This window comes from Oryctolagus cuniculus, chromosome 6, assembly GCF_051225735.1.
Source record: "Oryctolagus cuniculus isolate XC-2025 breed Fujian yellow rabbit chromosome 6, ASM5122573v1, whole genome shotgun sequence".
Classification (NCBI taxonomy): Eukaryota; Metazoa; Chordata; class Mammalia; order Lagomorpha; family Leporidae; genus Oryctolagus; species Oryctolagus cuniculus.
Genome location: NC_142872.1, coordinates 112,725,053 through 112,735,626, shown reverse-complemented (window position 1 = coordinate 112,735,626; position 10,574 = coordinate 112,725,053).

Sequence of the window (10,574 nt, the reverse complement as noted above, 5' to 3'; positions counted from 1 at the left end):
CCTTCTTACATATAAAAAGCTACTGAGTGTATACTGTGCTGAATATCTTCACTTATTGTCTTTTTAAACCCTTACCAAAAGTCTAATAGTTAGTATTAGTTATCCCTATTTTATAAAATAAAAGGGAAGCTTAGAGGAGTTAAAGAATTTGCCAAAAACCACAAAACTAGGAAGCTAGTGTCAAGTTAAGATCTCCCTACAGAACTTCATGCTGGTAACTATCCCATCAATAATTTAAGTAGTTGTCCAACTTATATTTTACAATTCTATCTTAGCATAGGTTTAAGCCTCTCATCCTTTCTTTATATTGATCACAAACTTCAAAAACTAGTTATCTTTCTGTTAATTCCACCTATGAGAAAAGTTATTATCTTTTCTTACCATACTGAACAATCTAATCTCTCATCCAGATACTGATCTTTCAAATATTTAAAGACATTTAAGCCCTCTCCATCACCACCATACCAATTCACACACAAACAAACAAGCTCATGCTTATCTCCCCTGAACCATTCCTCTTCCAATGTCTATGCATTCTGTCAAACAGTGTTGCTATTCTTCTCACTATTGTTGAACGCTTTACTTAGTGTAGGGTTAATCTTATGAGTATAAAGAAAACTGAAAAGAGATCACTGTAGAAATTAAGAGTAGGAATAAGAGAGGAAAGAGGTAGAAGGGCGGGAGTATAGGCAGGAAGGAAAGTGAGGTGGGAAGTATCACTATGTTCCTAAATCTGTATATATGAAATTGGTATGCCTTAAATAAAAAATTATCAAATCAATTCCATCAAACCCTCCCTAAGACCACTCTTTTTCCCATTTTCTCATCATCATGGCACCAGTATCCTTTTAACTCTCTTCAAACTAAAGCTGTAAAAGATAAACCCATGGTTTTCCCAAGGAAACAAGCTACCAACTAAACAGAGATGTCTGCATACTACTTTCTTGAGTCAACCATAGCATATGCAATAATTTACAATAACATCTGTGTATATTTATTCATACTCAAACATAGATAATAGATACACATGGAGAGATATAGACCTTCATTTGATAGCCTACTGATACAGTATTAGTTGCTTTGGAAAAAGAAATGAATTTATGGCCTGAATATTTCAGGCCAGCAACTGAAAATTCAGAACATTTACCAATGTGATACAGCAAATAACAACTGAGATAGTCTAAGTGCTGAAATAAACATTTCAAAGAAGCAGTGTGTCTAAATTGGTCTGTGTTTAGTTGTGAATTGGAAACAATTCCTGGCTAAGTAACATATATCCAGTTTAGAATTATGCATTTCTTTTCCAGAGAGAACAAAATAGCTACCATTAGCCAGACACTGAAGTGGATATAGAAGGAAAAACAGTAACCATTTCACAAGAAATTTTTATCATGCCCATCATCAGAGTCAACAAAAAAATGGGAAAATTGCACAGATGCCAATAAAGAGGAAACAACATAACTGCACATTCAGTCTGTAGTTCTGTACGGAAAAAGGAGCTTACAACACATCATCCTTCTTAGCTCTCATTCACTCCAAATGACACAGAAAACAGAACTCCACAGAACCCACCCTCTTACCATTTTCCTCCACTATATTCTTATCATTCTATCATTTTCTCTCTCTACAACCACCCGTTTCCCACACACACCCCAAATCCTCCTGTAGACACACATGACTTTTGGTGCAGGAATTTTACCATCCATATGATCCCTAAATGAAGTCTTATTTTTTTAAACAGTAATTTCTGTTGTGTTCAATAGATGGCATGAAAGAAGATTCTCCAACAGATAGACCAACTAGCCACTCTGACTTGTTTTGTTTGTTTGTTTTTTGTTTCTTTTTCTAGCTCTCCCTAGTTCACTGTCTATGAGATAAAGTCACATCCCAGTGCATCATCTCTCAGATTTGGCTTCCTTAAACAAGATTCTTTTAAGGGATTCTGTCTTCCAACTTCCAGTCATCCCAACACCAAAATAAATAAATAGATAAATAAATAAATAAATAAATAAAGCCCAAATCCCTTTCCTTTCATTTTTCTTTGATTGTATTTTAGGTTCCACTGGTTAGAAAAATATTATTATTCTACTCCAATCCTTGAAAACTTGGTTATATTTTTTAAAAATGCACTTTAAAAATAGTTATCAGCATGCACTATAAAGAGTAATGTTCCTACTCTAATTGATACTGCAGGGATTTTTCTCTTCCATTTATTTAAAAGATGACTTCTTAAACAGAAATATTCTTTAACTTTAGGCAGAAAAACTGTTCTTTATCTCTTGAAGATGAACCAGAGCATACTTCACTTCCAATCCAAATTCTTTAAAGAGTTATGAGCTTTGGTATTCTGTAAAGTATAAATTGATCATCTCATAAAAATATTTTCTGGGGCCAGTGCTGTGGCACAGTAGGTTAATCCTCCGCCTGCGGCGCTAGCATCCTCTATGGGTGCTGGTTCTAGTCCCAGTTGTTCCTCTTCCAATCTAGCTCTCTGCTGCGGCCTGGGAGAGCAGTGAAAGATGGATCAAGTGCTTGGGACCCTGCACCTGCATGGGAGAACTGGAAGAAGCACTTGGGTCCTGGCTTCAGAGCAGTGCAGCTCCAGCTGCTGCAGCCATTTGGGGAGTGAACCAACAGAAGGAAGATCTTTTTCTCTGTCTCTCCCTCTCACTGTCTATAACTCTACCTCTCAAATAATTAAATAAAATCTTTAAAAATATTTTCCTGTAGTTGGCGATAAATAATAGCTTCTTTACATAAAGTATTATAAGCTTTTGCACTTTATCTTGGAGTTAGGCCCAGCTTCATGAAAGCTCAATCCACATGTAAAACTGACTTGGACTCACTAATTCATTCCATTTTATTCTGACTCTCTAACTCTATTGTTTTTGTTAAAGTTCACAAATCTTTCTTCATTTTTGAAAAAGATAATTCATATCTAAGATTCAACTGATTGAGTAGAAAAATCACTTTGAATACAATATAGTAGAGAAAAAAAAGTGCATGTGATTTGGCAAACATATTTTCATGTTTCAACTTAATAAATTCCAGCAACTCATTATCGTGAAAATTAAAACAAGGCCACAGTGAAACAACAATTATAACTGCACTTTGAAATAGTCACATATATCTGAGACCCCAGGCATTGTACACATTCTGAATTAAAATTCAGAATACTAGTGTCCTGCTGTCAACTTTGAAGTCCAGATAAATGTCATGTAACTAAGCTCTAGGTAATATGACTAACAGTAAGTTAACCAAAATCAACTAATATATATTGAGCATTACTATAAGAACACTTATATAAAACATCAAATTATGGTCTAAATAGGCTATTCAGACTGGCCAAATAATTTGTGTCACATGAACAGTCATTATTCCACACTTTGATTGTGATTTATATACCATCTGTTTCAGTCTATAAAATTTTGGTATCCACAATGTTCTCAATAATTGAAATATAGATGATCTCTGACTTATGATGCTTTGGCTCCCATATTTTCCACTTTACAATGATGCAAAAGGGATAAACATTTGCTAGCAACCATACTTCAAATATTGAATGTTGATCTTTTCCCAAGCTAAGGATATGTGGTAGGATCCTCTTTTATTTTGCTGGGCTACAGTAGGAAACCACTGCTCTCATTCAGCCACACTATTAAGAGGTAAACAACTGATACTCTCCAGTGTGCTCTGTTGCTAAGCTGCAATGTTCAGTAAGTTAGGTGTATCAAATGCATTTTCAACTTACAATGGGTTTATCAGGATAGAACCTCATGGTAAGTCAGTGAGCATCTGTACTGTCTTGAATTAAATTGAGTTTTCAAAGGTGACAATTACAAAATCAGTGTGAAAAATAAAAAAAAATCTGGGCTGAATTGAAAAAGAAAAAGCTAAAACAAAAATTTAACTTCGTTCAATAAGGCTTCAGGATTAAAAAAGAAAGCTTCAGTACAGGTGTAAATATATGTGACAATACTGGACAGATGTTTAAATGCTACTCTGCTTCCTTGAGCAGATGCAATACATCATTCACTGTTCTATTTCAGCAAGCAGGCCACATTATAATGAAATAAGCAGACACATTTGGAAACAAGAGATCACAGTTTTATGAATTAAATTTTTTGATAATGAAACATTTCAAAAGCATTTACTCCAGTATATCATTGTACCTAGTGTAAATTTATTGCATTTTATTCAAAATTGACTAAATCAAATCAAGTATCAATGAGATGAAATGAAGTGAAGAAAAGCTGTTTCTGAATCTTTGAAGTGTTTTGGACTTTTTGGTGTTTTTTTTTTGCGGGGGGGATCTAGGCAAATCTGTCTTGCATGTTAATGTAAATTATAGTAGTGAATGTCATCTCTCCATCTGCTACAACAATCTGTTAGAACATACAATACTTTGAGGGAAAAGAATCCTTCATAATATTGTTATTGGTGCTCATCTTCCCAACAGACTGTCTTGACAAAATCTATTCTTCACCAATGACCTGATTTCCTATCTTCACAGAATGTCTTGGAGAAATCTCGTGATACTTATAAATATTTCTTCTCTATTCCTAGAAAGGGGTTTTATCAGCCTTTGATAACATTCTCTACCCTGTGTGTCTCCAGCCACGTCGGTGCTGCAGACAGTGTATTTAGAAATCACCATGGGAGCTAGAAATTCACAACATAGTCACTTTGGAGATGAGAAAAAAAGAGAAACCAAAGAGAGAAAAATGGAGCTTTCAATTCACAGCAAGGGAGAAATTACAGTATCCTTTGAGTTTCCTTTTGTCACACAAGCCTTGGTCCAATGGAAAGAGCCCAGCTGCTTTTTATGGAGGAAACTTATTCAAGTTACTTAAAATGCAAAGCCCCACTTAATAACAGCATCTACATTAATGAGTACATGAAATCATCTCTGTGAAAGTAGTTCATTAAACACTATGGAGATATTACTTACTTAAGGTGAGATAATCAGATTTCTCTCTTTCTTATAAACATGGGAAAATACTATTACTATTTTCACACTAGGAATTTGTAATACATTTGTTTTTTTAAGTCCTTAATTGAAAACTGAAAGGTAAATAAAATAGCACATAAGAATATATATTAAACCAGAAGACATCATACAGATTATTCAAACTGTTTAATCTGAAAGAGTTTTTAGAGGCTGGTGCTGTGGCATAATGGGTAAAGCCACCATCTGTAGTGCCAGCATCCCATATGGGCACCAGTTTGAGTCCTGGCTGCTTCACTTCCAATCCAGCTCTCTACTGTGGCCTGGGAAAGCAGTAGAAGACAGCCCAACACCTTGGACCCCTGCACCCACGTAGGAGACCTGGAAAAAACTCCTAGTTCCTGGCTTTGGATCTGCACTGTTTCGACTGTTGCAGCCACTTGGGGAGTGAACCAGCGAATGGAAGACTATCTCTCTCTGTTTCTCTCTCTCTCTCTCTCCCTCTGCCTCTGCCTCTCTGTAACTCTGCCTTTCAAATAAATAAATAAATCTTTTAAAAAAAGAGTTGTTTTTAACTTTTATTTAATGAATATAAATTTCCAAAGTACAGAATATGGATTACAATGGCTTCCCCCCCATAACGCCCCTCCCAACCATGATCCTCCCCTCTCCCACTCCCTCTCCCATTACATTCACATCAAGATTCATTTTCAATTCTCTTTATATACAGAAGATCAATTTAGCATACATTAAGTAAAGATTTCAACAGTTTGCACCCACACAGAAACACAAAGTATAAAATACTGCTTGAGTACTACTTATACCATTAAATCACAATGTACAACACATTAAGGACTGAGATCCTACATGAGGAGTAAGTGCACAGTGACTCCTGTTGTTGACTTAACAAATTGACACTCTTGTTTATGGCGTCAGTAATCTCCCTAGGCTCTAGTCATGAGCTGCCAAGGCTATTGAAGCCTTTTGAGTTCACCGACTCTGATCATATTTAGACAAGGCCATGGTCAAAGTGGAAGTTCTCTCCTCCCTTCAGAAAAAGGTACTTCCTTCATTGATGGCCCGTTCTTTCCACTGGGATCTCACTCGTGGAGATCTTTCATTTAGGTCTTCTTTTTTTTTTGCCAGAGTGTCTTGGCTTTCCATGCCTGAAATACTCTCATGGGCTTTTCAGCTGGATCCAAATGCCTTAAGGGCTGATTCTGAGGCCAGAGTGCTATTTATGACATCTGCCATTCTATGAGTCTGCTGTGTATCTCACTTCCCATGTTGGATCGTTCTCTCCATTTTCTATTCTATCAGCTACTATTTGCAGACACTATTTTTGTTTATGAGATCCCTTTGACTCTTTTTCCTATCATTATGATCAAATGTGAACAGAAATTGATGATTTGGACTAGTGAGATGGCATTGGTATATGCCACCTTGATGGTATTGAATTGGAATCCTCTGGCAAGTTTCTAACTATGCCATTTGGGGCAAGTCAGCTTGAGCTAATCCCAAATTGTACATCTCCTCTCTCTCTTATTCCTACTCTTATATTTAACAGGGATCAATTTCAGTTAAAATTTAAACACCTAAGAATAATTGTGTATTAATTACAGAGTTTAATCAATAGTATTAAGTAGAACAAAAAACGTACTAAAAGGGACAAAGTATTAAGTTGTTCATTAACAGTCAGGGCAAGGGCTAATCAAGTCACTGTTTCTCAAAGTGTCCATTTCACATCAACAGGTTTCCTTTTTAGTGCTTGGTTAGTTGTCACCGATCAGGGAGAACATATGGTATTTGTCCCTCTGGGACTGGCTTATTTCACTCATCATGATGTTTTCCAGATACCTCTATTTTGTTGCATATGACCACATTTCATTGTTTTTTACTGCTATATAGTATTCCATACAGTACATGTCCCATAATTTCTTTATTCATTGTACTTTTGATGGGCATTTAGGTTGATTCCAGGTCTTAGCTATTGTGAATTGAACTGCATAAATATTGAGGTGCAGACCGTTTTTGTTTGCCAGTTTAATTTCCTTTGGGTAAATTCCAAGGAGTGGGATGACTAGGTTGTATGGTAGGGTTATAGTCAGGTTTCTGAGGAATCTCCAGACTGACTTCCATAGTGGCTTTACCAGTTTGCATTTCCACCAACAGTGGGTTAGTGTCCCTTTTTCCCCACATCCTCACCTGCATCCGTTACTGGTAGATTTCTGTAAGTGAGCCATTCTAACCGGAGTGAGGTGAAACCTCATTGTAATTTTGATTTGCATTTCCCTGATTGCTAGTGATCTTGAACATTTTTACATGTGTCTGTTGGCCATTTGGATTTCCTCTTTTGAAAAATATCTATTGAGGTCCTTGGCCCATCTCTTAAGTGAAATTTCTTGATCTCTTTTTATTTTTCTCGTTATTAATCCTTTATCTGTTGCATAGTTTGCAAATATTTTTCCCATAGAGTTGGTTGCCTCTTCACTTTCCTGACTGTTTCTTTTGAAGTACAGAAACTTCTCAATTTGATGCAATCCCAATAGTTGATTTTGGCTTTGACTGCCTGTGCCTCCCGGGTCTTTTCCAAGAAGTCTTTGCTTGTGCCAATATCTTGAAGGATTTCTCCAATGTCGGGTCGCAGATTTTAGTGTTTAATCCATGTTGAGTGATTTTTGTGTATGGTGAAAGGTAGGGGTCTTGCTTCATGCTTCTGCACATGGAAATCCAGTTTTCCCAGCACCATTTATTGAATAGACTGTCCTTACTCCAGGAATTGGTTTTAGATCCTTGATTAAATATGAGTTGGCTGTAGATGTTTGGGTTGATTACTGGTATTTCTATTCTGTTCCATTGGTCTATCCATCTGTTTCTGTACCAGTACCATGCTGTTTTGATTACAACTGCCCTGAGTAGGTCCTGAAATCTGGTATTGTGATGCCTCCAGCTTTGTTTTTGTTGTACAAGATTGCTTTAGCTATTCGAGGTCTCTCGTGACTCCATATGAATTTCAACATCATTTTTTCCAGATCTGAGAAGAATGTCTTTGGTATCTTGATTGGTATTGCATTGAATCTATAAATTGCTTTTGGAAGAATGGACATTTTGATGATGTTGATTCTTCCAATGCATGAGCATGGAAGATTTTTCCATATTTTGGTATCCTCTTCTATTTCTTTCTTTAAGATTTTGTAATTCTCATCATAGAGATCTTTAATGTCCTTGGTTAAGTTTATTCCAAAGTATTTGATTGTTTTTGTAGCTATTGTGAATGGGATTGATCTTAGAAGTTCTTCCTCAGCCATGGCATTGCCTGTGTATACAAAGGCTGTTTATTTTTGTGCATTGATTTTATATCCTGCTACTTTGCCAAAATCATCTATGAGTTCCAATAGTCTCTTAGTAGAATTCTTTGGGTCCCCTAAGTAAAGAACCATATCGTATGCAAAGAGGGATAGTTTGACTTCTTCCTTCCCAATTTGTATCCCTTTAATTTCTTATTCTGGCCTAATGGCTCTGGCTAAAACTTCCAGAACTATGTTAAATAGCAGTGATGAGAGTGGGCATCCCTGTCTGGTACTAGATCTCAGTGGAAATGCTTCCAACTTTTCCCCATTCAATAGGATGCTGGCCATGGGTTTCTCATAAATTGCTTTGATTGTACTGAGGAATGTTCCTTCAAAACCCAATTTGCTTAGAGTTTTCACCATGAAAGGGTGTTGAATTTTATCAAATGCTTTCTCTGCATCTATTGAGATATTCATATGGTTTTTCTTCTGTAGTTTGTTAATGTGGTGTATTACGTTAAGTTGTTTTTTTTGTTTTTTGATAGGCAGAGTGGACAGTGAGAGAGAGAGAGACAGAGAGAAAGGTCTTCCTTTTGACGTTAGTTCACCCTCCAATGGCCGCCGTGGCCGGCGTGCTGCAGCCGGCACACCGCACTGATCAGAAGCCCGGAGCCAGGTGCTTCCCCTGGTCTCCCATGGGGTGCAGGGCCCAAGGACCTGGGCCATCCTCCACTGCACTCCTGGGACATAGCAGAGAGCTGGCCTGGAAGAGGGGCAACTGGGACAGAATCCAGCACCCCGACTGGGACTAGAACCCTGTGTGCCGGCGCCGCAAGGCGGAAGATTAGCCTATTGAGCCACGGAGTCTGCCTACATTGATTGATTTGCGAACATTGAACCATCCCTGCATACCAGGGATAAATCCCACTTGGTCTGGGTGGATGATTTTTCTGAGGTGTTATTTTATCCCCTTGGAGAGAATTTTATTGAGGATTTTTGCGTCTATTATCATCAGGTATATTGGTCTGTAATTTTCTTTCAATGCTGCATCTTTCTCCAGCTTAGGGATTAAGGTGATGCTGGCTTCATAGAAAGAATTTGGGAGGATTCCCTCTTTTTTATTGTTCTGAATAGTTTGATAAGAATTGGAGTTAGTTCTTCTTGAAATGTCTGGTAGAATTCAGCAGTGAATCCATCTGGTCCTGGCCTTTTCGTTGTTAGGAGGGCCTTTATTACTGTTTCAATTTCTGTCTCAGTTATGGGTCTGTTTAGGTTTTCTATGTCTTCATGGTTCAATTTAGGTAGATTGCATGTGTCCAGGAATCCATCCATTTCATAGATTTCCCTGTTTGCTGGCATACAAGTCCTTGTAGTAATTTCTGATGATTCTTTTTATTTCTGTGGTGTCTGTTGTTACATTCCTTTTCATCTCTGATTTTATTGATTTGGGTCTTTTCTTTTTTTAGTTAGTTGGACCAATGGTGTGTCAATTTTATTTATTTTTTCAAAAGCAGCTCTTTTTTTAACTTTTATTTAATGAATATAAATTTCCAAACTACAGCTTATGGATTACAATGGCTTCCCCCCCATAATGCCCCTCCCACCTGCAACCCTCCCCTCTCTCACTCCCTCTCCTGTGGGGAGCAACTCGGACTAGACTAAGTTACTGGAATTAAGACTTATTCTATGCATCTGCTCTCCCACAATATGGCGCTGAGAAGGGAGAAACAGCTTCTACACAGCTGCCTCCAGTTCAACCAATAAACTGTAGGACCTACTCCTGATTGGAGGAGAGCAGCATACTCAGCGTGTGGGTAGCAGAGTTGGGATTGGTGAAAGAGGACTATAAAGGAGGAGAGAGACAACATGCACCGGGAACATCTATCTGAAGGAACACCTGTGCAGCCCCCGAGAGAGGCGGCCGGCAGTGTGCCGCTCCCCCGCGTAAGTGGGGAATGTGGCAGGGGGAACCGCCCTTCCACGGAGGTGGAAGGGATGGTAACCAACCCGGGAAGAACCAGCAGCAAACCCGGGGAGGGCCGAGCAGACAAAAGAACAGCGCAGGGTCCTGTGTCGTTCCTCCATGAAGACGGGGAGCGACATAATGGTGCCGTGACTCGGATATGAAGCCTAGGCAGGGTTTAGTGTCGTTCCTCCACGAAGAGGGGGAGCGACACTCTCCCCTTCCATTCACATCAAGATTCATTTTCGATTCTCTTTATATACAGAAGATCAATTTAGCATACATTAAGTAAAGATTTCAACAGTTTGCTCCCACACAGAAACATAAAGTGAAAAATACTGTTTGAGTACTACTTATACCATTAAATCACAAT